The following is a 27909-nucleotide window of genomic DNA, read 5'->3' as shown; positions in this document are numbered from 1 at the left end:
GAGGTTACAGAGTAACCTGTTCCATGATTACCCAGTGTTTGGCAGTAATTCTTGCTATTTAGCCACCAGGTTTTTTTTCCTTTTCGTTTCTTAAGATTTATTTTTTATTTATTTATTTTATTTATTTATTTTTGGCTGCATTGGGTCTTAGTTGCGGCATGCGGGATCTTCGTTGAGGCATGCGGGATCTTTCATTGTGGCGCGTGGGCTCTTCGTTGTGGCGCGTGGGCTCTTCGTTGTGGCGCGTGGGCTTCTCACTAGTTGTGGTGTGTGGCTTTTCTCTTCTCTAGTTGTGGCACGCAGGCTGCAGGGTGCGTGGGCTCGTTAGTTCGCTGCACGTGGGCTCTAGTTGAGGCACGCGAGCTCAGTAGTTGTTGTACCCGGGCTTAGTTGCCCCATGGCATGTGGGATCTTAGTTCCCTGACCAGGAATCGAACCCGCGTCCCCTGCATTGCACGGCAGATTCTTTACCACTGGACCACCAGGGAAGTCCCTTTTTTTTTTTTCTTAAGGTCCACAATAATTCTTACACTTGGAGTCCTCATCTTTGCAGGTCACTCCAAGTGCCTCTCTCACAACTGGTCTAAATAACTCGCTTATTTTTTTATCAAATTTTCACAATAGTTTTACTATCTGTGCCTACATAGTTGTGAGCTATCTTAAAGAAGTTTGCAGAAAAAACTGCCATCAGAATTCTACCAGCATATATTGAAACAACTTGAATATTAAGAAGGGCTTAGAAATTGCCTAATTTGATTCTCCCATCTTGAAGATAGCCCACTTAAGACCCAGAGAAATTACATGACTTGTCTGAAGCCACATGGTTTACTGGCAAATAACAACAATAACACAACAATAAAAACTGAATAAGAGCCACCATCTGTTGGATGCTTACCATGTGTCAAGTGCTATGTTAAATGCTATAGGTGAATGATCTCATTTCATCCTCACAACAAACCTATGAGGTAGGTTCTAATATATCCCCTGCCTGATAGCCAATCTGAATACTCTTTCCACTGACCTATAAGACCCCTTGTTAATGTTGAAGAATGATGATGTCCTTAGTGTTGACATTAATCTTTTTGCAACAGTGAAATGATAGAATGCTAAGAATCATAAATGTTTGTTTTTGCCATTTTAAATGTCAACTAGGTGATAGCCATATTATATTTTAGACACAGTTATTTTCTTAACTTTATCCTGATGTTATTTTGTTATCGTCTTCCGACCCTGTGATTTGTTTTTATTTTATTCATAAATCTATTACCCAACCTTGGTCGTGAAAGCCAGTGGCTTTTATTAAGGAATTTTGAGATAATCATTGGTTGCATTTTTATTATATGAAATCTGGCTAGTATATGTTAATCCATAGGTCTTTGCAGAATATGCAAAATGGCCTGTTTCATGAGCTTGTGATATAAATGAGGTCATTTCTTATTTTAGTATTCAAATTAATCTCTAGAGCCTTCATATGCCTATTAGCAGGAACTCAAGTATCTCTCTTGGAACTCTTCCAGCTCCCTGAATATTTCAAGAACTCTGGAGACTTTCTCATTCCAAGGGGATCAGTTCTGCTTCATACTCAGGAGAAAGAACTAGAAAATCTCATCGATTCAATGGTAGAGAGTTCCTCAGTCTGCTGCAAACACATGTGGACCCACACGTTGGTATGCTAAATTCATCTGCTGCTCTGATGTCACTAGTGTCCTGGCAATACTTTTTCAGGTCTCAGGGTCTAAAGGGCAGGAAGTTTATTTCCCAAATGTTTCCTTATATCACTCTAAGCATAAGTTCCAGTTCTGAAATCATTCCTACCATCTTTGATCTCAGCCCTGAAAGTAAAACCCAACTTTATCAGTGCACTAGGGATGAGGGTGACCCAAGCTTGGGATCCCAAAATGTTACAGTGCAAAAATAGGTAGACACCAGAGTCAAACTGGTTAAGGTAATCCCTGGCTCAACCACTTAAGAGCTGTGGGAACTTGGTCAAGTCATTTATCCTCTCAGCTTCCCCATGGGTAAGATATGTATCGTAAAGTTGTTTCGAGACAATCCATGTAAGGAACAAAGAAAAATCTCCGATACAGTAATATTATTATTATTCTATTCCTATTAAATAATGTATAGTTATTGTTTCAAAACACACACAGCACTGGGAGAGGCTACAAGCTTTAGACACACACACTCCACTGCCTTTGTCCACCAACCCATGACCATAAATGTCTCGACACTGAACTCAGTTACCACTCCAGGCATCCCATGTGGTATAACCCCACTGAGATGCTCCTAGGGAATCTCTTCCTCCTGTGAACCTCTGTTGGCTGACCATCTTAATCAACAAAGATGATGGGCTAGGATTGAACCTCAAAAGGAAAGTGGTTTAGGTCTTGATTCCCTTGTTCCCAAAAGGTTCCTTGACCCCTATACAATTTTTTTCACCTCCACTTCAGTGATTATCATTACCTATTAAGTGCATATCAGAGAGACAATTCTTACCAAAATGGACATCTTGTTATCCCCTTTTTTTCCAAGACAATAATACATACTTGTCTTATAATTGAAGAGTTGACCTTAGAGAGACATTCTAGAGCCAAAAAAAGAACTCCAAGGCAATTTTCTCTTTACACCAAGAAAAAGACATGGCTGGTGGCTTTTATAAAACAGCCATTTGCTTTTTCTAAAAATAATTGAAGTTCTATCTAAATCATGTGCAGTGGTCCCCATATATTTCATATCTAATTACATAGGCTATCTTTCTGCTATGAGAACTCATGCGTGTGCCTAAAGGAAATGAGACTGAGAACACAGTAGGATTTTAATGACAACAGAAATCAAATCCATAATAATACAAGCACAACACGTTGTGCTTCCTGAAACCATGTATATCTTCAGTATGCTATTGCTAATTCAGAGAAGGACGGATTAAAATTTTCCAGGCTGACAAATCATCTGTTATGATGACAAATGATATCATGACAATATCATGACAAATCATGGGTCCCAAAAAGCTGTTTGTGAAGTTGCATTCTGGTAACCTAATTGCACCCTATACAAACATAAAACTCCCTCAACATCACACCTTTTATTCTGCCTGCATATCCGAATAATGTAACACTGGGTCTGTGCATCCAGTAAATATTTAATCCACTCTATTTATTACATGCTTTTATTCTGTCTTTATACTGTATCCATTTATTGCTAGTAAGTTTTCTATGTTTGTGCTGTCTCTTGTAAATAAAAGGGACCAAGGGTTATAAACATCATATACTTCAGCATGCTCATACTAAGGACTAGACAGCAATGGCTGTACTTCATTGCAATCTCATAAAAGAGGATTTATAAAAAATAATATTTTTGAAGGATCAAGAGGAAATGACACATCACACTTTAAAAAAAAAAAAAGGAAAAGAAAAAACAGTCAAGTTAATAAAAAAAAACCACTCAAATTTATATAGAAAGTGCGTAAGATGAGATCTCATGACCTAAGAATCTAGGGTTCTTTCATCTGGTTATTTGAGAAGTGATTGTTCTTGTTTTATAAAGTATACTGCAGTCAGGACATTACTTTTAAAGGAAAACCCAAGATACTTAAGTGTGACAAGTAGACGTGCATTACTTACAGTCTTTGCTTGTGATACAACAGAGCATCAATATTACTTTAACTGTCTTAGTAGCAATGTTGCTATGATGCCATCAAGAGAACCAAACTTTGGTAGTCCAAGTTCATGGATACCCTATTATAATGCCATTATGGTAGGAAAATGATTTTAGTGCAAGTTAATGGAAACCACATTACACTGGTAAGCAATTTTATTGTAAGTCTATGAAGACCACATTATGATGGTCAAACAATTTCCCTGTTAAGTCTGTGAAGACTGCATTAATAATGCCATTAGAAGAGCAAAACAATTTCAAATAAACTCTATGGGGACTCATTTCAGTGTCATGATGGTGGCAAAATGATTTCAGTATATGTTTATGGAGGACCCCTTACAATGCCATTATGACAGCATTACAATAGTAAAAAGAAATTCTGAGGAGCCCATTATAAGGCCATTATAATTCCATTACATTGGTTAAAAGATTTCAGAGTAGTTCTACAGCAACACCACTACAAGGGTAACAATTAGGTCATAGAATATATCAGAGTATGTGACACTTAAAAGGAAAAACCAGGTTCAGGCTTGGAAAAATCAGATTAATATCCAGGAAAAAATCAGGTCTATTAAGATAGTCTTACCTTACTGAGTTTATCTGTCAACATGGCTGGAGATATTTGTGATTTAAATTAAAAATTCAGTCCCTCTCTATGAGGTAAGATTTGTATTGCCCCTAATATGTTGCCACCGAGAATATGGTGCCACTGGGGAATGTATCCTACCTGTGGACCTCTGTGGTCTAGCTGCCAGAATCTATCAAAGAAGATAGAACTTTGAGCCCCAATAGGGAAGTGGTAGAGGTTTTGATCTCTTTGTTCCCAACAGGTTCCTTGACCTCTATAAACATTTGCTCAACTCTTCTCACATTATCGATAGCACCTGTTTAGTAGGCACTCATTAATCAATTCATAGTTGGCTAATGTTGAAGATTTTGCTACCGTATCAGTCATTTAGTTTCATGGAGATGAATCTATTGTATCATCCAGCTGATTGATAAGCATGGGCTATTGATAAGAATGTAAAGTATGTAAGGAAGATTACAGATGACTCAGTATGATAGGCTGAATAATTCCCCTGCCCCGGCCCCCAAGATGTCCACATCCTAATCCCTGGAACCTATGAATATGCTACCTTACATGGCAAAAAGGACTTTGCAGACATGGTTAAATTAAGAATGTTGAGAATAAGGAGATTATCCTAGATTAACTGGGTGGGCCTAATATTATCACAAGGGTCCTTATAGGAGGGAAGCAGAAGGGTCAAAGACAGAGAACATGATAAAAAGGCAGAAACACAGATTGGTGAGATGACACCATGAGCCAAAGAATGCTGGAGGTTTCTAGAAGTTGGAAAAGACAAGATATGGATTTTTTCCATAGACGAGATCAGCCCTGACAACATCTTAATTTAAGCCCCATAAGACTCACTTCAGACTTCTTACCTCCGTAACTGTAAGAGAATAAATTTGTGTTTTTTTAAGTCACTATATTTGCGGTAATTTGTTAAAGCAGCAATAGGAAACTAATACACTCAGTAAAATGGATTTTTCATCTATGAAATAAGCAATTTTTAAAAATTTGTTCTAATGACAAGACTAAAATGATCACATTATGCTCTACTTTTATAATAGACAGAATGTAATCGTTTATTTTTAGATAATCCACTTACTTGTTTGCATGTCTTTAGGTGTGGATTAATATATTTTAAAGATAACCATTTAATTTTTTTCTACTCTTATTGCGTGTTCCTCTTGATTCTAGTTCTTCGAATAACGTCCTTCAAATAAGACATTTGGAAAAAAGGAGAAATACCCAAAACTTTGAAAACATAAAGAATAATATTGGCATCGAGAAACACATGATGTTTGGATGAATATTTTAAAGTAAAGGTATGTCTAGAAACATCTCATTCTTTCTACAAATATTTGTCCTTTCTTTCCTGGTAAAGGAGAGAATATATGCATGTGAACTGCTTCATATATGAAACAGTCACCCCAGGCTGGAGTGAGAATAAAGTTGGCAAGGTGTGCAAAAAAAATAGTGCTCAACAAAGGTCACTGTGCTTATTTATATTTCCCAGCATCCTTTTCAGCTGGGCTGGGGACACAGAAGTAAGTTCTGGCAGATGAGAATGTGAGTGGAAGTCATATGTCACTTCTCGTTCAGAGCATTTAAGAGCCAGTATGCTTCCTATTCTCTTTTCCTGCTACAACCAATTTATAAGTCATATGATGATAAGGGGACATGACAAAATGGAAGAAACCTGGATCGTTGAGTTACCAAATGACAAAGAACGCTCCGTAAAACTATGCTGGATAACTTTTGTTAAGATACAAAGATTTTGAAGTTTGTCTGTTGTGGCAACTAGCATTAATTACCTTAACTAATAACATATGGGAAGCAAAAAGAAAGTCGAAAATTCCTTCCCAAAGTTATTATTATGTTTGGAATTAACTCCAGTTTTTCCGGAGGTCATAGTACCTTCCCCCAGAATAAAAGTTACATAGCTCTTAATTGCAATCCCAACATTAGATAAAAGGCAACAGGAGATGGGACTTAGAGATATGTTTCCTCAAAAAGATATACAGTATAAAGAATTGAAATTCTGGAATAGCATTAATGTGGGGAGGATGTTACAAAGGAACATATTTTATTATTGTTATTTATTTTGTTTTCTTAAAAGAGACTTAGAGGATTCAAAATTAAAACAAAAGAAATTTTAAGAATTAGAAGAGCAATGTAAGCTTGGAAGGACTAATCTCAAAGATAATTGCACAGAGAAGGGGGATGAATCTAGCAACAAGTGTTCCAATGGAAGATTCATTTTAAGACACTTTGGTGAACTTTAGGTCCCAACAAAGACTCACACTTTATCGATATTCAAGGATATATGGGCATGAACATACGCCACTAAGCTCTCCCCAGGAGAACATGCTGTGGGTGTAGCTAGCTGACACCCTCCAGCTGTAGCACCTCGAGATCCACCGTGTTGTTAATGCTGAGTCCATGCTTCCCCCGACCCATGACTAAGCAAGTGTGTGTACTCGAGCCTGGTCATTCATGCCCAATGTTGGGCTCTAGTGAGAAGCCTTTGTTAGGGGACTCCTCATTGGCCTGGCTGAACATATCTCAGAACTGCAGTGAATCTAAACTGTTTCCTATCCAGCTCGCCTTTCTTCCCATTCTCCTTTCACAGTCAGATGTGCATTGTACCCAGATGCAAGTCTTGCCCTCTTCTGCTCCCTCTCCCTTCAAACTCCACAGACTTATTCCAGCTTGGCAGCCATTGTTTCTTGAAAGACCTGAACTGACACAGTTAGGACCTAGGACTGCCTCCCTCCCCACCCAGAGAGCAGTGAAGAAACCAGCCTGGGTGAAACCAGGAGCATGGTTATATCCTAGCACAATGTGAATGCTCCTTTTTTTCAACACCAATTTTTTTAGCCAAAATGTCTGTATATATGTATGAATTTGTTAGTTAGTTTATTTATATATTTGTTTCCTCATTGCCCTATTCATGGGTTTGTTGGGCTGTTGGGCAATCCAGATTTGCTTGGGGCCAGTGTAGACTGAAACTGCATCAGTAAGGTACAGTGACGTTTTAGCATCAACACTTCCATGCTCAACCTACTTTTCCATATTCATTTTATCGCAAAGAAGCATAGAAATCAGGCTTTCTTACACTCCCATCCCAAAGCTGTCTAATAAATCATTTCATGCAAGTAAATCACTGCATGCATGTGTATATAGTGTATGTAGATCTTTCTTTAACCTTCAAGCTTTATATTGTTCAGATATTGATCTTAGGAGTTTAAGATCTTACAGTTTAAAGAATTGGTCTCATGATCCTCTCATATACAAGTGGAGCAGAGCAGGCTGGCATATGGATCAATAAAGATGTCCTGGTGTCTTTACCTATAACAACTTCTGCACTTATAAGCAGGTGAAGTACAGCACTGCTTCTCATAGAAGCATCTTCCCCTGGACTCCCATATTGTTTTTAACTGCAATATGTAGTTACTCAAAATATCTGGAGGAAATTTTGTGGAGTATGGCCAGGTGGCAGCATGGGGGAGAAACGGGAAAGGGCAACGAAAGGTAGAGAACATTTGCCTTTGGAAAGAAGCTATTATTGGGCTTAGAATTCTGTGCGAAAAGTTCCCAAATGCAAAAGCTCAACAGATATAAAGCTTTTGCATATTTGTGTGTGGAATAAGCACTCAATTAATGTTGTTTCTCAACAAAATTATAAAAGTAACATTACATTCAATGCCAAGTGTTCGCTAAAAACATTCCTTCAAAAAATCCATAAAGAAACTGCTAGGAGAAAAATGAAATGCCAAAATAAATGCTATTAAGTAAAGGTAGACAAAACTTACTAAAAGATAGATTGGAAGATTATACCGAGCCTGTCAGGTAAATCAATGTGCCTGAAATCCAAGTATGGAAATATTCAATATCACTGATATGGGACTATTAAAAAATAATGTAGTAATGGTTCAGGATTGTTTAGACTTCTAACCAAACTTGACCCAACAAAGGTTATAGGCAATCCACGGTAAAAACCACAGACTCATCCCCAGAATTTGGTAAGACCAAAGCCATGTTTCTTACAAAGATTTATTAATGGTTCTCTTAATAATACATATGGTTAGCAGAATAAAAATATATTAGCATAAAGCAGAAGAGGAAAGGAAATGAAAACACCTCTCTGGAGGAAATTTGAGGTTTTTACTACAAACATTCAAGACAAAGCTCTCCTCAATTCTATTTCATATTAAAAAAAAATAAGGAACCATAAGAATTTATGCACACCACCCTCCAAATTTTCCAAAAGAATATTGGATATTTATGGTTTGATGAAGTCTAAAAGAAGTTGTTTCCATCTTCTTCCTTCTAGTATTAGTGGCTATGTGCAATTTCAGAGACATTTCATCCTTATGTTTTGAATTCATTTGCAATTAAAATGATTTAAAAAGTAACTTTTGAAGTTTTTAGAATTTTTCTGCATGAAGAAAGGGAGGTCATGCTTTGTCAAGAAGGTATGAACTTGAATATTCACAAGTTTAAGTTAGGTTTAAAATTTCAACCACAAGAACATTCACTGAGCTCTCAACTCAGGAGTAAGTTCTCAAATTTTCTGTTTCTTACCTGCTAAACTTCCCAGGGTCATGTAGGAATCTTAATCAATAAATTCTAGTCTCTCTAAAGGTGAAAAATGATTGGATTTTGTGAGGGCTAGGGATCTATGTTCTAGATAAACCCATCTCTAATCTTGAGGGTGTGGGAAGCGGCAGGACTGCACTTTTGAGGAATAAGGCTGGACACAAAAAAGTAGCCTCTTGGAACCCACTGGCACCACCTGTACAGTCTCCTAAGTTCTAACAGAGATTAGGATCTAAGTAGAGATTGGTATTGCCAAGCCACATGGACTTCCAGTGTTGTATCCTGGGAAGCCAATGCTCCCCTAAGCAGTTGATATTCCACAGAGAGTTATCAAAAGCTAGATCCAGGTATACTTTATACAAGTCAGAATGAGATTTATCTTAGACTGTATACATAAAGGTGAAACTCAATTGGATCTCCAGAGAGTTTCTAACTTTTTTTTTTTTAGCAGAAAAACCATTAGCACATTTCTGAGGACTAGTCAGATGGACTTCTGACGTTAAAATGGAGCTGGTTGGACTTCCCTGGTGGTCCAGTGGTAAAGAATCGCCTTCCAATGCAGGGGACGCAGGTTCGAACCCTGGTCAGGGAACTGAGAGCCCACATGCTGCAGGGCAACTATTGAGCTCACGCACCGCAACTATTGAGCCTGCACACCTCAACGAGAGAGCCCAAGTGCCCTGGAGTCCACGTGCCACAACTAGACAAAGGAACCCCGCATGCCACAACTAGAGAGAAGCCTGCGCGCCGCAACTAGAGAGAAACCCGAAGAGACCACGCTCCATAACGAAAAGATGCCATGTGCCTCAACAAAGATCCCGTGTGCCACAACTAAGACCCGACACAGCCAAAAATAATAATAATAATAATAAGGAAAATAAATAAATAAATTAAATAAATATTAAAAGAACAAAAAAGATGGGCCTGGTTCAGAGCTGAGCTACACCAGGAGAACTCTCAGGCATCTGCATCTTGCACTTCTGCATGACCTATATTTTCCTGATTTTTCCAGGGTAGCAGAAGGCACAGAAATGGCCTGTTGCTCTGGAAAACTGCTCAGTGGCATGCCACAGGACTTTCCTGGCCTGTGTGGGGAGGTAGACGAACCCTACTTGACTTCTGTCATTATTAAATGCAGGAGGAGAAAATAGTAACAGTTAAGTGCTTCACAAAATGTCCTACTGTTTATACCCACTCCTGTCCTTCCTCCTAGTTGCCTTTAAGGACCAGGGTTGGGACAAAGTCTATCTTTATTTTAAACATAGCAACAACCATCACTGACAAACTAGAGAGGGCAAAGAGTGTGGTCGAAAGGACACTGGATTGAAAGTCATAAGATTTGGTTTTAGCCACAAACCAATTTTGTGACCTTCAGTAAGTTACATAAATTAAGCAGTTCCCAGTATTCTCCTTAGAAAAAAAAATGACCTAATGATCCTTTGGTTTCCTTATGTCTGTACAAAAGTACAGTCTGAGTTTCTAAGTGGTGGCACGAGGATTGGTTGGAGTTGCAGAATGTCCTTTACTAATACATAGATTATTTTCAGGGAAAGGTTAAGCTGTATTTGTGTCAGGCTGAAATTAAATTTCATCCAATTTCCTGGTGTTTTAATTAGATGAAAGGATGGAATTGGTGCTCCTGAGTTTAGAGATAGATGAGCTATGGGTAGGTAGGTCAGCTTGGAAAAATGTGCTGGTTGCATTTGACAGTGGCTACAAGTGATGGGGAAATAGAGTCCAGTGGGTTCATCTGGTGTCATACTTGAAAGATCATTTGTGCATTTGTGCATTTATTCTTAAAAGAGCTGACTCAGGACTGCTGTGACAGCTTTTAACTTAGAATTCTCTTATTTTTCTGGATTTCTGTCTCCTTCTTAATGGTATTTTAATGCAGTTTTTGTGTTCAATTATAATAGTGTTGCTAAATACAGTAGGTCTGATTCCACAGAAGAAGAATAGTTTTTTCAAAATCAGCATTTTCTTGCTGATTTGCCAGCTGTTTCAATAAATACTCATCTCCCAACTTCAAACGAGTATATTGCACTCTTACTAAATATAAATGCCATCCACAGCTACTGGCTTTTGAGTTCTCTGTAAAATCAAACACAAAATCTGCACTATGAGGGACCCCTCTCTCAACCATGTGCAGGTGATTTTGCTGACTCGGGTGTCCTAAAGAATAATAAATGATTGTTTTTCCAGTCATTTCTTCCCAATGTAAATGTCTAAGAATGAGCAAATGAATTAGCACCTCCTCTTCTAGTTCTGCCATCTATACTATTTCTATCTCTAAACCACACGGAATGATTAGTCAGGGCAACTTAAATTTGTAATGATAATGCCACATCTATTTCATACCTGTTTCACCAAAAAGACTTTTGACCTGCCTGGGAGGATAGGATCAAATACGTATTAGGTTCCAACCATAAATTTTTACTTTTGGACGTGGTTGAGCAGTAAGATGTACTGATTTAGGTGTAAGGAACAGACATCGTTAAAGTAAACTAAAATAGTAGTATATAGTACCCTCAGTATACATTTTGTACTTTTATACATTAATATTGTAATAACCCCGGCTGAGATCAGTGGGACCATGAGACTACACGTTCAGCCGTACATTGTTTTTCTCACAGTCCTCATTGAATTGTATGTGTTCATTTTTGTTTTTAATCAGCATTACAAGAAATACAAGCAATTAAGCCTTCAATATCTCCTAACAATAGTAAAAAGGCAGCTATAGTAATTGCAGTAAGCATATTTGTTGGTGTTTGTATTTAGAAAAATACTAGTTGGTCTTTTATTTGACAGAAACTAAAGCTGGGGAATTGTTACAGAAACAAATGCAATTCAAAGGCAAAGTCGCTTCACTTTAAAAAAAATTTTTATGCAAGTCTATGCTTTTGAGTAAACGTTTCTATCTGACAGACCAGTCAGGTTAATTAAAGAAAAGTACAAATTGCTGGGTCCTTAGGTAGCAGCCCTCGCTGGTTGATCCTTGGATTGATAACAAGCTTCTATGGTAACTATGTTTCCATAACCACCAGGTTGACTATTTTCCAATCAAACTATTTCTTCCCACACCTTCAGAAGATGAGAAAAAACATGAGGTCCTAAGGTACTGCGCCCAGTGTACCGCATTCTCAGACACGTGGGTGGCCCAGAGCAAATGGCCAGAAAACACTCTTATTTGGTATCGTGTTGTTTTCACAAAATGACATTAGTGGCCCACCCTGAATTCTTGATACACAGACTATCTACACATAAGAACCAAACTGAGGGGGCAAGTAGGCTGAATGCAGACAACCAGGTATTGACTAGATTTGGCCCTTTTGGTTGTTGGTTTTGTCGAAATAACTGGCCATTTAAATGAATTCAATCATTTTTAAAATCAGTTTGTGGATGCAGACACAGCCACAGTCTAACATAGTTGACATTCTTTTCCTTGCAGCTGGAATTAGAAATTAGACACTTTTTTAGACTCTCATCCATTCATAGCCCATTTTCTTTGCATACTTTACGGTTTGAGATTTCTGAAATAAATTTTATATGCAAAGTTTGATTTTAAATGTTTTAAGCCAATGTAATTGGAATTGTTTACAGTATTTTCTATGAGTTTTATCAGATGATCATCATACTTACATTAAATCATACACATTTGGAGACATTCTGAAGTTTGATATGAGGTTTATAGATAAAACTTCCAGCTTAGTATAATTTTTACACTTAATCAGAAATTTTGGTACTACAAATAAAATCTGCAATTTGAAGAATAGCTGTCTTTCTGGTTGTTACAAAAAAGAACTGGATAGAGATTTTTTAATGACTCTGCTTTTTTAACCATTTAGAATACAAGTTTATTTATTTATTATCCCTACTGGAATGTAAGCTCTCTGAGGGCAGGGACTTTGTATTTTTCACAGTTGTATGCTCAATGCCTAGAGTAGTGCTTGTCAGGCAGTATGCCCCCACTAAATATACATTATATTCAGGCATCTCACAAATTTTTATCTCATGGCACATTCTGGGTTCACCAAGCAAAAGGAGCTAACAGTAAAGAGAGATAAAGAGATGATACAATATACGATAAATACCCTGTTAAATGTAAACATGCAAATGTGTGGGAGCACAGAGGATAGGCCCCTAACCTAAAACAGAGGAATGAGGGAAAACTACCTGTAATAAGTGATGTCTCAGCAAAGATTTTAAGGATGCACAAGAATTGACCAAATGAAGGAGCAACAGACCAATGGCTGGAGAAGTACGTCAGCAACTAAATCTCCAAAAGTCCTGTGAACTCAGTTTTTAAAAAATGGACTGTAATTTGAAGGGAACAAAATCTCTAAAAGTTTGTTTATAGGAACTTGGCATAAAAGAGATAAGTTTTAGAAAGATTGTTAACTGCAGTATGGAGAATGGGTTGGAAGAACCGCTGAAATAATCCACTTGGGAAATAATGCAGATCTAAAATAAGGCAGTGGCTTCGGAGCTGGAGAAACTTCAGTGGATTTGAGACATATTTAAGAACTAGGATGGAAAGAATTAAGAGCCTTACAGGTTTAGGGATGGGATAAAAGTGTTGGTAGAGCTAAGAATGATTCTTAGCATATGGGTTGGAAGACTGGATGGATGGTGGTGCCATGCAACAAGATAAAAATATAGGGCAAGGAGAAGTTTACAGGAGATGGGTGCTTGGGAAGAATCATAAAATTAATTTAAGCACGTTGAACTCGAGATGTCAGTGTCACACAGAAGTGGAAGTATTCAATAGAAAGTGAGATATGTGTGATGTTGAACAGAGTGATGCATGATGACAGAAGGAATTTGGAAGTCACCAACATATAGATGGAAGTGAAGTCATAAGGGAAGATGAGAACATGAGAACAGAGTTGAGGATGGAACCCTGAAGGACACCAACAAATAAAGAATAACCAGCAAAAGAGAAGCAACCTAAATAATAATTATTAAAAGTACAAGAAAAGAGAACATTTAGGGAAGCAGTGAGAGAAATGTATTTTAAAGGGATTATAGTTACAGTCAGAAGCGACATTAAAATCAGGTAAAATGAGGACAGAAAAAAAGTACTGAAAATAAAAGTCTATCAGACTTGGCAATTAGGTGGTTATTGGTCAACCACACTAAAACAGAATAGTGTAGTCAGTGGCCTGGAAAATAGAGAGGTTAGGAAGTGAAGGACAGACAGACTCCTTTTTATAGACATGACTAGAGCATGAAAGAAATTCAGCAGCTTATAAGGCATAAAAGATTTACAGAGCAGCATTTTAGTTTTATCCATGATTATTTGTTTACTCATTTATTTGCTTCAATATTGGATAGACTTGAGTATAATTAAAAGAATATAGTCTCTGAGTAGGTGTAAGTTGAGGAATCCAGGCCACAAGGGATGTTATTAACACTGGATGGAAGAGCAGTAACATTTTATGTGAGATCTTGGGGAAAGAATGAAGCAGATGTGGGTACAGACAAGCGGGTAGTGGGGTGGGGGTAGGGGGCTTATGGCTTCCATTGGATCTCTGAATTTTGGCTGATGTTGTGGTAGAGGCTTTGGAAGCTAGGAAGGTTTTGAAATAACTCCTGTACAGAATATGAGAGCTATTCTGGGATGCATTTTGCAATATAGCAGCACAAGTTTAATCTTATGCAACTTTAAGTATTCTTCATTTCATATGTTTTGTGGTTGCTTGTTAACATCTGCAATCAACGCTAATTTTGTCCAGACATATTATCTCTCTTGCAGTTCATGCCTAGTGACCACCTGGGTAAGGTTTCTGGGTAGGAGATGGATGAAGAGGCAGTAAGTGCAGGGGAAAAGATAGTAGACTCGTATTCAGCTGCCCCTGGCTTTGAGACCTGCTTTTCTATTGTTTGCTGGGTGAATCTGCTACCACCTAAATTCCTCTTCTATAGCACAGAGATGATAATCTCCCACACTCCAGTTTCACAGGGTGATTGGGAGGATCAATAAGCATCATGCATTTAAAATTCCTATACAAATATAAATTCCTATATTCCCTTACAAAGTACAGTGTTCATTATGGCAGAGACACTTAGATCCAAAAGGAGCTGGTTCAACTAGGGCCCATGCAATTGATTTATTAGAATGTATCAGAGTCAAATAAAAAATGCACACACTGAATGGATAATCCTGTATTTCTGTGCAAAAGAAAATTTTACCAAAATGCTTAGAAGTGTAAAATGTTTTTTAAAACATCTAACATTTACACCAGAACAAGCTCAGAAAAGATAGCCAATTGTCTAAAAACCTTTATCATCTCTGATTTACTACTAGATGTAGTACATTCTTTACACCTGGGATAGCAATAATTCAAGTTATAGTCAGAGCACATTAGTCAGAGTAATATATATTAATAATTAATATATAATAAATATATATATATTAAAGATATAAGTAGAGTAAGCGGAGCAAAGGGGTCAGAGGAGTGGAAAGGGGTAAGGGAAATAGGGAAAAAATACACAGTACTAGACATTCAGCAGTTACTGCTACCTGGCTGGAGATGCTGGATGTTCATTCAGATGTTGGATTTAAATATATTCACAAATTCCTTAAATATAACCATAATAATATTGAGAACCATATATCTAAGCTAAGTACTTCCTGGACATCTGTAAGTTCCCCACCTGTATGTCCCTCGAGAACAACTAGTCAAAAACTAAACTCCTATATTCCCTGACCACCTTCCTCCTCACACCAGACTTTTCTCCTCTTAAATAACCTTTTCAGGAACTGATATAATATTCAATTTGGACACTGAGTATTTGCTAAAAAAATCTCTGGTTTCTTCACCATTATCTAATCAGTCATAAATTCTGATATTTGTGCTCTCTAAAATCTATTCTTTTGGGCTTCAATAATACTACTTTCATTCAGACTCTCATTTCCTTTTACCTGGACTGTTGAAATTTCAATTTATTCAGCAAATATTTATTGAACGTCTGTCATGTGTCAGGCACTACTCAATGCTGGGGGACAAAGATGAGAATCCTTGTCTTTCTTGAGTTTACATTCTAGTGGGAGGAGATAGAGGATAAAAATAAATATAATCAATAAGTAAACTAAATTCACTGAATTTAACTTTCTAAATAAGTCTCGCTGTATCAGGTACGTATGGTCTCCAAGCTCAGATTTCTTAGCACGGCAGTTAAGACTGCACAAGAAACGACTCTGCTCAAATATCAAGCTTTATCTCTCTCCATCTTTTTGTACATTAATTTTTAGAAAATTATTTACAATTCCCAAAGTTCACTACAATGCTTTATCCCTCTTGCCCATGATGTTTCACCTACTTAGATTTCAACCTTTCTCCCAGCCAACATTTGGGTGAACACACCGCAAGATTTAAAGACTCAGCTCACGGCAGCTACTCTCTGAAGCCTTTCTGGTTACTTACACACAGGGAGATTTGAGATATCACTATCTCCCATATATCCCAATGGCATCCCATGCTTACTTCCACCATTCCAGTTATGATATTGTAATGGATTTTTTTTTGTCACAAACTGCCTCCCTAGTTTAGTTCTTAAGCTCTCTGAATGAAGCAACCATCTTTGTGTCGCCAATATCTAATAAAGTATATAATATAGTCTTATAGTCATAATATATGTACTGGAAAAATATTTGCTAAATGAATAAATGAATGTATATTGAAGAGTTTAAAATGGTGACAACTAAGACTTATGTCAATGAAAAAAATATTTCTGAAAATTATTCCAATTGCCTCATAGAATATAATATTCATAGCTAATATTCATGACTGCTTTTTATATGACAGGTACTGTCTTGAGCACTTTATATGTATTATTCCATTTAAGGTCCACAAGGGCCATAGGAAGTGGGTGTTACTATAATTCTTATTTATGGGTGAGGAAAATGAGACTCTGAGAAATTAAGCAATGCCCTACAGTCGGACTTCAGGACTCACGCTCCGCGTCCTCACATTGTACTGTCTTCCCCTACATAATTACCCATGATATTTATTCATGGATGTTCCCCTCAAATTAACGATGATGATTAAAATTAAACTTAAAATCCATGATGATTAAAATTAAAGACAAAGGAGAAATGGGTGAAGGTGGCAAAAGGTACAAACTTCTTGTTATAAAATAAATAAGTCATGGGGACACAACGTATAGCACTGTGACTGAAGTTAATAGTACTGTACTATATATCTGAAAGTTGCTAATAGACTAGATCTTAAAAAGTTCTCATCATAAGAAAAAAATCTGCAACTATGTGTGGTGATGGATGTTAACTGGATTTAGCATGATGATCATTTCACAACACATACAGTTGTCCCTCAGTATCTGTGCGGGCTTTGTTCCAGTATCCCCTGCGGACACCCAAATCCTCTTACATAAAATATTTTACTGTTTGTGTATAACCTACGTATACTCATTCCTGTATGCTTTAAATCATCTCTAGTTTACTTGTAATACCTAATACAATGTAAATGCTATGTAAATAGTTGTAAATACAATGTAAATGCTATGTAAATAGTTGCTGGCAATGCAGCAAATTCAAGATTTGGTTTTTGGAAATTTCTGGATTTTTTTTTGTAATATTTTCAACCCACTGTTGGTTGACTCCATGGGCACTGAACCCGCTGATATAGAGGGCCAACTTTATAACTGAATATATACCAACCTTCAGTTCCTTTTATTAAAACCCTTATGTTTATTTATTATTTACATATAGTTCTCTAGAGCTATCCTTTTCAAATCAGGGTAGGTAAGTATTTTGACATCAGATGATTTTATGTAACATCAGATGTTTAAGTAAAATATACGTTTCTTATTATACAGAGACATTGTCTTGTAGACACAAAATCATTACTGAATAAGAATATACACATGTGTCTGAATATGAAAGTATTGATACTTCACTGCATGATTTCAAATATATGGAACACTCCTCTTTAAATAGGAATTAAATTATTGCAGTAAATGCAAACCTGCTATATTACATTCATATTTCTAATTGCAGAAGCTGGAAACAAGCCTAACAACTTTTTAAAGAATCAAAACATTGTACTTATGAAAAAATTCATTCAGCTTTTACATCTGTTAATCCCTGCACGGGCCTCAGGTAGGCGTCATGTTGGACATAAGAAGGAGATTAAAAAACTTCCTTTGCATTCTACTTTTTCTTACCATGTAAGCTCTGAACAAAACTGAAAAAAAAAAAAAAATTACTGTTATCATGGCATTGTTCATTTCTGTTCTCTTCTTGGGGACAGTAGATACAACTGTGCAATAGGGAAATTTTAGGCACCGATAATTTGCAGGCGGACGTGATATGGAAATCAGAGAGATCTTTGGGAGGACACTTAAATCTAATCTGAAAACCAAGGCCTTTCATTTGAAAATAAAAGTGACATGAGTGCAACAGAGAGAGGCAGGAAACCCATAGCATATGAACACAGACACAGATGCAAGAGACAGGATCTGCTATGCTTGCTTTAAATGTGGATCCTGGGAGAGTCCTGGTCACACTGAATTTAGGAGAAGATGAATACATAAAATGCATTCTGTTCCCCTCAAACTTAAATTCACTGCTTAGCATTTTTAATTATTCTTATCATTGAAGATTTTACGTTTATTTTTAATCCATGCAAGTTTTGTTCTTTTCAGTAAACCGTAAACTCTTAAAACCTAAGGTTGTATCTCATTCATTTTTATATCCTAATTATATAGCACAATGTCTCTTTCATAATAAATGCTTAATTAATGTGTAAATAAATTAATGAGTGGATAAATGAATGAATTTCTTTAGCAGTGGGGTCACTGGTTTTGCTATACTCAAGTCTGTTTAGTAATTTATGACCTGAGCATGGTAGTTTTGAATGTTGACCCTCATCATATGGATATCCTGGCAGTGCCTTTTAAAATGATGGCCCTGCACAAATGTTTCCCCCTTCCCTGGGAACTGTCTCCCAGGTAGGGCGTGCGGGTAGCGGAGTTCCTCTGATTGGTTTTATTCATCCTTCCTGAACTTGTGGTTGGTCACAGAAGATTGATTCAGGAGTAGTCACCTGATTTGACTTGATCCCTTCAGACTATCTTCCAGGATGTTTGGTAGATAAAAAACCCCAAGACCAAGAGTCAGCGGAGTAAACTCTCAGTAAGAATAGCATTCTAGAAAGAAAAATGTACAAAATTCTGTTGCTGTAGTTTAGTTCCTGCTTTCAAGTCTGGGTTACTTGTTTTCCTAAATTTCATAAGCTAATTTTCTGTTCTTCTACTAAGTTTTCTCTTAAACTAGTCAAGGAGTTTTTATGCCTTATGAACGGAAAGCACGTAACTGGTAAAGATATGAGTGAGGAATGAGTCTCAACCCTTTCTTCTTCTCTCCCATCCCCTATAGAAAGCTGACTGTTATGCTTTGTATCATATATTCTATCTCTGTAAGAAGATCAAATTTTTAGCTCTGCTTCAATTTTCAGGCCAAATTGCTAGTCCATGAATGGCACAGGTGTATTCTTTCTAGAAATTCTAAAATATTGGGAAAGGCTATAAGGTCAGAGATCTAAAAATAGTATCGAGGATTGTCATTCACCAGGAGATATTCTCTGACAAGGAAGCCTAAGTTTTATTGTTATTTCTATGGTTACCGTTTTCATCCCAGAGATTAAAAAAAGAGACCAGTTCTTTTGCAAATTTTTTTTCACTTTTCCCTGAGGGAGAACAATCTGTTTCCTTCTGAATTTCTGTTACCCTGTTCTTTACCCGTCTCTTATACTGTTCTTTGAAGTTACAAAGTCCTATTTCACTTCCATTAGACCATTTAGATATAGGTAATATGGTATAGACATTTAACTTCAAACACAGACACAAGTAGAACAAAAAGATGCAGGTCACAGGCAAAAAATTCAGATAGTTTGCTTGAATTAGGAAAAAAAATCCTGTGTTAGAGAATTTAAAATAAAGAAAAGCTCTTGTTTAACAAAATAGCCAAGAAGTACCAAACACTACTATTAGGATGATAGACCCAAAGTGAGTAGTGTATAATACAAACAATTAAATTAATTTTGCATTTTATAAAATTTACTGAAGAAATAATGCATCTGGAAATTCAAAGAGACTTTAACTATATTGAAATATTTTAACTAGCATTTAAATTTCCTGTGAATTGCACATTTAATTTTGACAGGGTGATAATTTAAAAAAAAAAAAAGAAAAAGAAAAATTTCAGTGTTAATACACACTGGTAAAACAGCTAGGACTGTTTTTTGTTTTTTTGTTTTTCTTTACAATTTGGTCTTTTCACCCTCCTCAAAGTACTACCAAGCCACGGACATTGAAAGAGCAACAGGTGACACATGCTTTGGAATTAAAATCATATAACAACCTACTTTATAATTAGTGCCACGAAAACCTTATTGCCTAATTCAAAATTCCAAACGTCAAATGCCTTCTTCCTTTATCATCCAGAATAGTACAAAGACTGCAGCTATATTCTTTATATTTGTTAAAATAAAAAATTGGCTTGAAAATGGCATATTCAAATCTCTTTTAAAATTAATTTTATTGTGAAATATTTCAGACAAATATAATGTTAGACCTTATATATTAAAATATATGTTTGATTGCATTCTCACTTTTTCACAATAGAAGACACGGTTAAGCCTATTTTATATTCAGATTCTTATATTTCTGATGATTTAACAAATTACCCTTCAAATGTACAAGTAAGAATGGTGATTTCCAAAGTATTTACAGCTTCTTAAAATTTATGAAATACTTTACACAAGTATACAGAAGTATACAGAAGTAGTTAAGTTGGTAAACAATAAAACAAAACAACCTTGTTGTTTGTTTTCTTAAATGGTAGTCATTAATGAATGTGGTACTCATCTATTTAGCCCTGATCAGGACATATTTAAAATGCAACAGTGACTATAGAGGTGAATGTCTCAGGGACCCTAGACCTGATTCCCACAAAACATACAATCTGGTAAGGAAGTGATCATAATATAATATATGGCAGTACATGGGAAATACAATACTAGTACCAGTACCATGTTCTTGGAGTTGGAGGAAAGGAAAACTATTTTTTAAACGATATTTTAAGTCTAAATATTTTTAGCAGCTATTAAGTTCCTCAAATTTGCTTTGCCATTTAAACCCCTAATTTTTCATTACTTTTGGTTACTTTCAAAAGTCAAGAAGGATTCTTCAATTAGCTTATGATCAAATGTGAATTCTTGCTCTTTGGTAACTTCACTAGCCTCTGTTGGAAACTGCAAGAGTACTAACTAATATTTTTGCAATTATTATCCTAGCTTCTGTACCTCATTAGCACTTGCTTTGCTAAATTCAAAGAAGAGAGTTCAAAGTTAAATGTCATCTTGTGGCTCCAGGTTTCTAAGGACTGATAACCTGGAGGCACATTACGAGGAAGTCAGCTCCAGAAGAGTGTTGTGTTGATTCATGATGTGTTTCCAGAGACAGTAAGACCCAGGCTATATTTACAGTCTTTGCCCCCCACAATCATGCTGGCCCTCCCAGGGCAAGGTTTCTAAGAACTACTGATGTAACTCTCCCCCAGCTCAAGCTGTTGCGTGGTTGTAACTTTACCAACCCTTGGAAGCTGTCTCTCTCAGGTCACTTGGGAACAGCTGTATTTAGGTCACTGATAAGCAGGATTTATAAAATAGTACATAATACTCTGATTCATCTTCCTAATGTGCCTCATGTACTTCTAAGGTGTAGATCAGAGACCAAGAAATTCTGATTTTATGTTATGTGCTTTTAAATTTACCAATATGTTGTGTAGCTTTTCCTCATTTTACTTTACCTTTACTTTTATTTAAAAAGTATGTATTTTTTGTTCCTCTACTTTTAATCAGATGATTATAACATTATGTAATAATCTTATAAAACAGTTAACTACTGTTTATGAGAGATGAAATGTAGATAAGACATGTAATATTTCAGGAACTGCTAACCATCTGCAAATGTGTATCTGTCTATATGTCTGTGTGTGTGTTTCATTCTCTGAGTGGTAAGCAAAGTAGTTCTCAAAGCCAGTTCTTGCTGTATGTTGAAGATGTCTAGAATGCCCCAATAAAATGGTTGGGCAAATGACATTACAATCATTCAAAGAAGGAGCTTTATGAATGTTCATTAAACATATGCAAAATATCTAATCATATTAGTACTAAAATATTTTAGATTAAGGCAACAGTATTTTTGTCTACCAAGCATTTTTTAAATACTCATTGGTGGCAAGGATGCAGTGAAACAGGCATTCTTGCATATTCCTGATGGAACTGTAAACTAGATCAGTTTTTCTCAAAGGCTAGCTGCCATTTTTAATCAAAAGCCTTGATAGTCACAGGTAAAATGGGGGGAAATACAAAAAGCATTCCTTTCTCTTTTCTCTGCTTTCTACTTTGCCATATATAGTTCTTACTTGTCTTTTGTAGGATCTAACTTTGCATTTAATGGAAGAGATTTTACCAGAATATTTCAACAATACTAGAGGAAAAATGACTGTCACTGATGGTGGAATCAGAGAAGTTAACCCCATGACATGTGGATATAGGAATAGAATATGATATGGTGGTCAGAGCAACAAGTTCAGTGGAACTTGAAGTGTATACCCTGGCAAAAAGAATACACATGGAAAACAGAATCTCACATCTGGGCAGAATGCAAGACCATGGAGATGAGAATCAACAATTCCACAATTGAGCCACAAGGTATGGTGATGAAAAGAGCTAATAATACCTCAGCTCCTTTTCTCAAAACCCAAATATTATTCTATTAAGTTCACAGTACCTGATGATGACCATACATTTAGTAAATATCTCAAATCATGGAGGACAGAGGACAAATTGCAGAGTTTGTACCTTAGATAAGCATTTTCCAATATTCCTTTCAGCCAGCTGCTTCTGGGTGAGGAATATATGTTAAGGCCAGTAAAATACCATATGCTAGTGCCTATTGTAACACCTCGTTTATCATGAAACTAGGTTATTTGGTCTGAAGCCACATTGTGTGGGTACCATTTGAATAGATGAGGCATCTCAGTAAGCCCTGAGGTGGTGGGGGTGGAAGCAGCATTTCAGGAATGGAAGGCAAATCAGTATCCACTGCAGGGTAAGGATCGACCTGGGAAGGATTTATTGCTGATCAGGTCAGGTGTGGAGTGGACTGATGTAAAAACAACTGCCAAAGAGTGGCTGACTAGGCACCTTTGAGCAATACTGACAAAGGTCCCAGGCTCTATGGATCAGAAATAAGATGTCTCTGAGGTACCCTGTTTCAATTCTTGACCCACAAAATCAGGGTTAAACAAAATAATTGCCTTTTAAGCTATTATTTTGGGGGATAGTTTCCTATGCAAAAATATTGGGTGTGCCAAAAGGTTCCTTTGGTTTTTAAAGTAAAAATAAAAAACACATTTTTCATTTTCACCAAGAACTTTATTGAACAATGTATTCACCCTTTTGTTCCCCTACCTTCTGCCATTTTTCAGGCAGCTTCATAATTCCATCTTCCCAAAACGTTTTATCTTTTTGAGCAAAGAACTGTTCCAGGTGTCTTTTTTTTTTTTCCAAAGTTTTTTTTTTTAATTAATTTATTTATTTGTTTATTTATGGCTGTGTTGGATCTTCGTTCCTGTGCGAGGGCTTTCTCTAGTTGTGGCAAGCGGGGACCACTCTTCATCACGGTGCGCGGGCCTCTCACTATCGCGGCCTCTCTTGTTGCGGAGCACAAGCTCCAAACACGCAGGCTCAGTAGTTGTGGCTCACGGGCCCATTTGCTCCGCGGCATGTGGGATCTTCCCAGACCAGGGCTCGAACCCGTGTCTCCTGCGTTGGCAGGCAGATTCTCAACCACTGCGCCACCAGGGAAGCCCCCAGGTGTCTTTTACAGTCTTCCAGGGAATTTAAATTTTTTCCATTAAGAGAATTTTGTAAAGACCAAACTAAATGGAAGTCCGAAGGTGCAGTGTCTGGTGAATATGGTGGATGAATCAGAACTTCCCAGCCAAGCTGTAACAGTTTTTGCCTGGTCATCAAAGAAACATGCGGTCTTGGGTTATCCTGATGGAAGATGATGCGTTTTCTGTTGACTAATTCCAGACACTTTTCATCGAGGGCTGCTTTCAGTTGGTCTAAATGGGAGCAGTACTTGTTGGAATTAGTTGTTTGGTTTTCTGGAAGGAGCTCATAATAGAGGAATCCCACAATATACACATCACCTTCTTTGGATGAACACGGCCTTTGGTGTGGTTGGTGGTGGTTCATTTTGCTTGCCCCACAATCTCTTCCATTCCACATTATTGTACAGTATCCACTTTTTATCGTCCATCACAATTTATTTTAAAAATGGAACATTTTTGTTATGTTTAAGTAGAGAATCGCATGCAGAAATATGGTCAAGAAGGCTTTTGTCCGCTTAACTTATGTGGAACCCAAACACCAAAGAGATGAACATAACCAAGCTGGTGCAAATGATTTTCAACGTTTGATTTGGATATTTTGAGTATGTCGGCTATCTCCCGCGTGGTATAACATTGATTGTTCTCAATTAATGTCTTGATTTGATCGCTATCGACTTCAACTGGTCTACCCAACCATGGAGCATCGTACAGCGAGAAATCTCCAGCACGAAACTTTGCAAACCACTTTTGACACGTTTGATCAGTCACAGCACCTTCTCCATACACTGCACAAATCTTTTTTGCATTTCAGTTGCATTTTTATCTTTCTTGAAATAATAAAGCATAATATGCCGAAAATGTAGCTTTTTTCTTTCATCTTCAATATTAAAATGGCTACACAAAAATTCACCAATTTTGATAAGTTTTTTTTTTTCCCAATGCACGCTGATGTGACAGCTGTCACAATACAGTCTAACAAAATTGTTTCAAATGAAGTTAAAGACAACTAAGCGCTACTGGAGCCATTTTACAGAAAAAACCAAATGAACCTTTTGGCCAACCCAATAGATAATGAAATGTCTAACAACAAGAAATGTAAATTATAGGACATTCACTAGATAAAGTTTTATGTATTCTGTAAAAATGATAGCTGTGCAAACAACATAGCAAATGCTTACAAAGTAATGACAGATGATAAATTGGTATGCAAAATTATGCATGAACTCATTAAAATCAAACAAAGATGTATATAAAATAATGGAAAGAAATATAGGACTATTATATCAATGATCTAATATTTGTGTTTACAGTTGATATTAACTAAATTTACTAACTATATAATAAATGAATTTATTTTTATTTCATGAATATGGTATCTCAAACACTATGCTTATTTACTAATTTCATGCCCAGAGATTTGTAAATGCTCTGGGATTACTGGGATAATAGACAAAAAGCTGAGCCTAGAAAATCAGCAGAAAAATGATTTACATTTTCTTTCTGAATCATGGCCGGGATGTGTTAAAATCTTCTATAACAAAGTGCCTGGCCTCCTGGACTAACTATTTAAATAAGTATTGGTTGAAAAGAAGGGAGGAAAAAAATATGACAAATTTTAGCTCTTAATTTCAAGAAAGAGGCACCCTAATATAAAAAATGCACCTCAGGGAAAAAAAAATGCACCTCAGGAAAACACTATGAGACTTAATACAATAGTAGCTAACGTACAATTATGCAGTATAAGTTAATACGGGATATCCTCCCTTTATTCCTAGTTGTTATTACCAGCATTCACTTGAAAATTATTTGGTTGAATAGTAGAACACATTTTCTCAAAGAAGTGACTGAACTATGGTAGCATGCCAGAATGAGGTTTGGCCCTAGAATGGAGCCACGAGATTTGCTGCTAGTTACAAAACTTGCAGAGGGCCAAATAGTCCACAAATCAAACTAACCACAACGACTTTAGTATATTTTCTGGCTTCAAGATGAGATTAGGTTTGGAGATCTATTAGAGTTATGAAAATATGTAACTCCAGAAACATTTTGACACGGCCAGGATCTCACAAATTTATAATTATATTCCTTGACAAGTTATAATTGAATAAGACACTTTTATTTATTGATAAATACATGTAGAGGCCTTTCTCTAGAGTACTATAGTATATAACTTTTAATTTTCATTTGGTCAATGAAAAATTTACTTACAAATACTATTTCAGCAAAATGGCTATTTAATCAAGAACTACATACTTATCAGATATGAGTGGTCATTAAGGGTATTTAAGTTTATAGCTCTGAAAACAAATAAATATCAGTAAAATTAAAATAAATTTGAAATATATAATTTACATAAATTAAGTATATCTCCATATGTAATGAATCTACTACTGTATACAATTCACATTCATTAAAATCTCCTTTCCTTTTATTTATAAACATATGCCCTTCCTAACTTGCTATCCTAGAGAGTTTAGAGGTTCAAATGTGAGCTTTAACTAGGCTCCTATCCTGAATCCACTACTTGCAAGCTATGTGAACTTGGAGAATTTAACTTCTCTGTGCCTCAGTTAACCCATCTGTGATGTATGGATAATATTAACTTCCTCCTAAGCTTCTTAAAAAGATGAAAAAATTCCCAAATGAAAGTGTTTAGAATAGTACCTAGAATTAAAAAGTCCTGAATAGATTCTAATTTTAAGAACATCCAGCTTAATTTAGTGTACAACCTTTCCATGAAAGGACATGTGAAAAGAAGATCATAGTCATTGATGATGCAGACTGAGTCATTTTCTGAAGAATGTATGTTACAAAGTATTGACTTCAACCATAATTTAACAAGAAATTAATATGAAAAGTAAGTATGGAAAATACTCACACATTTGGAAATTAAACAACACACATCTATATTCATCATGGGCTAAAGAGGAAGTCTCAAGGGAATTTAGAAAATATTCTAAATTAAATGGAAATAAAAGCACCATGCATCAAAATTCTTGGAATGTAGCTAACTCAGTACTTTGAGGGAAATATATAGTATTAAATGCTTACTTTAGAAAAGAACAAGAGTCTGAAATCAAAGTTTATATGTTACTGAACTAGAAAAAGAAGAGTAAATGAAAACAAAAGTAAACATAAAGAAGGAAATAATAAAGATAAGGGCATAAAAGAGTAATACTGAAAACAAAAAATGCAATAGAGAAAATCATTAAAACCAAAAGTTGATTCTTTAAAAAAAATAATAATATGGACAAATCTCTGGTCAGACTTGGCAAGAAAAAGAGAGAAGACATAATTACCAATATCAGGTATGGAAGAAATGAGATCACTAAAGAACCCACAGATATTAAAATAATAATAAGGGAATTCCAAGAACAATTTTATGCCCATAAATATTGGTATCAGATGAAATGGATAAATTCCCTGAAAGACGCCAAAAACCTAAGCTCATTCAAGAAAAACAGATAACCTAAATAGTCTTAAATCTACCAAAGTAATTGAATTTGTAGTTAAAACCTTCCAACAAAGAAAACCCTAGATAGGTTCACTAGATGGCTTCACTGGCAATTTTTACAAAACATTTAAGGAGGAAATAATGCCAATTCAATGCAAAATTTTCCATAAAGTAGAAGAGAAGTGAATGTTTCTCAACATATTTTATGAAGCTGGCATTATCCTGAAACCAAAATCAAATAGTGCCTTTGCAAGAAAACAAAACTACAGTCCAATATCCCTCATGAACATAGATGCAAAAATATGTAAAAATTTGAATCCAGCAGTATATAAAAATGTTACTACATCATGATAAATCAAAGCAATTCTACCATATCAATAGAGTAAAGAGAAAGCAAACTTATGATCATCTCAATCAATGCAGAAGAATTGTTTACAAAAATACAATACCTGTTCATATTAAATATTTTCAGCAAGCTAGGAATAGAGAGGAACTTCTTCAATCTATTCAAGGGCATCTAAAAAAATAAAACTTACAGCTTATACCTAACTTATACCTAACGTTGAAAGACCACTAAATATGAAAAAGAAGCATAAAGTTGGGCAGCTTATATTATTTGACTTTGAGTTACTTTTAAACTACCGTATAAAAATAGTATTATATTGGAGAAAGAATAGAAATGTAAATCAACTGTGACGAATA

At 36.0% G+C, this 27909-nt stretch overlaps 1 long non-coding RNA gene across 1 annotated transcript; it reads left to right on the top strand.

The window, feature by feature from the left end:
- The first annotated feature begins 217 nt into the window (after positions 1–217).
- LOC309659067 lies at positions 218–26678 on the top strand. Its single transcript, XR_014262562.1, has 2 exons — positions 218–23403; positions 23731–26678. It is a non-coding gene; the product is annotated as an uncharacterized lncRNA (long non-coding RNA).
- Positions 26679–27909: the final 1231 nt, after the last annotated feature.

Source organism: Balaenoptera physalus (genome assembly GCF_965194825.1).
Source record: "Balaenoptera physalus genome assembly, chromosome: 3".
NCBI lineage: Eukaryota > Metazoa > Chordata > Mammalia > Artiodactyla > Balaenopteridae > Balaenoptera > Balaenoptera physalus.
Note: the sequence above shows the minus strand (reverse complement) of the source record. Positions and strands in the feature narration are given on the sequence as shown.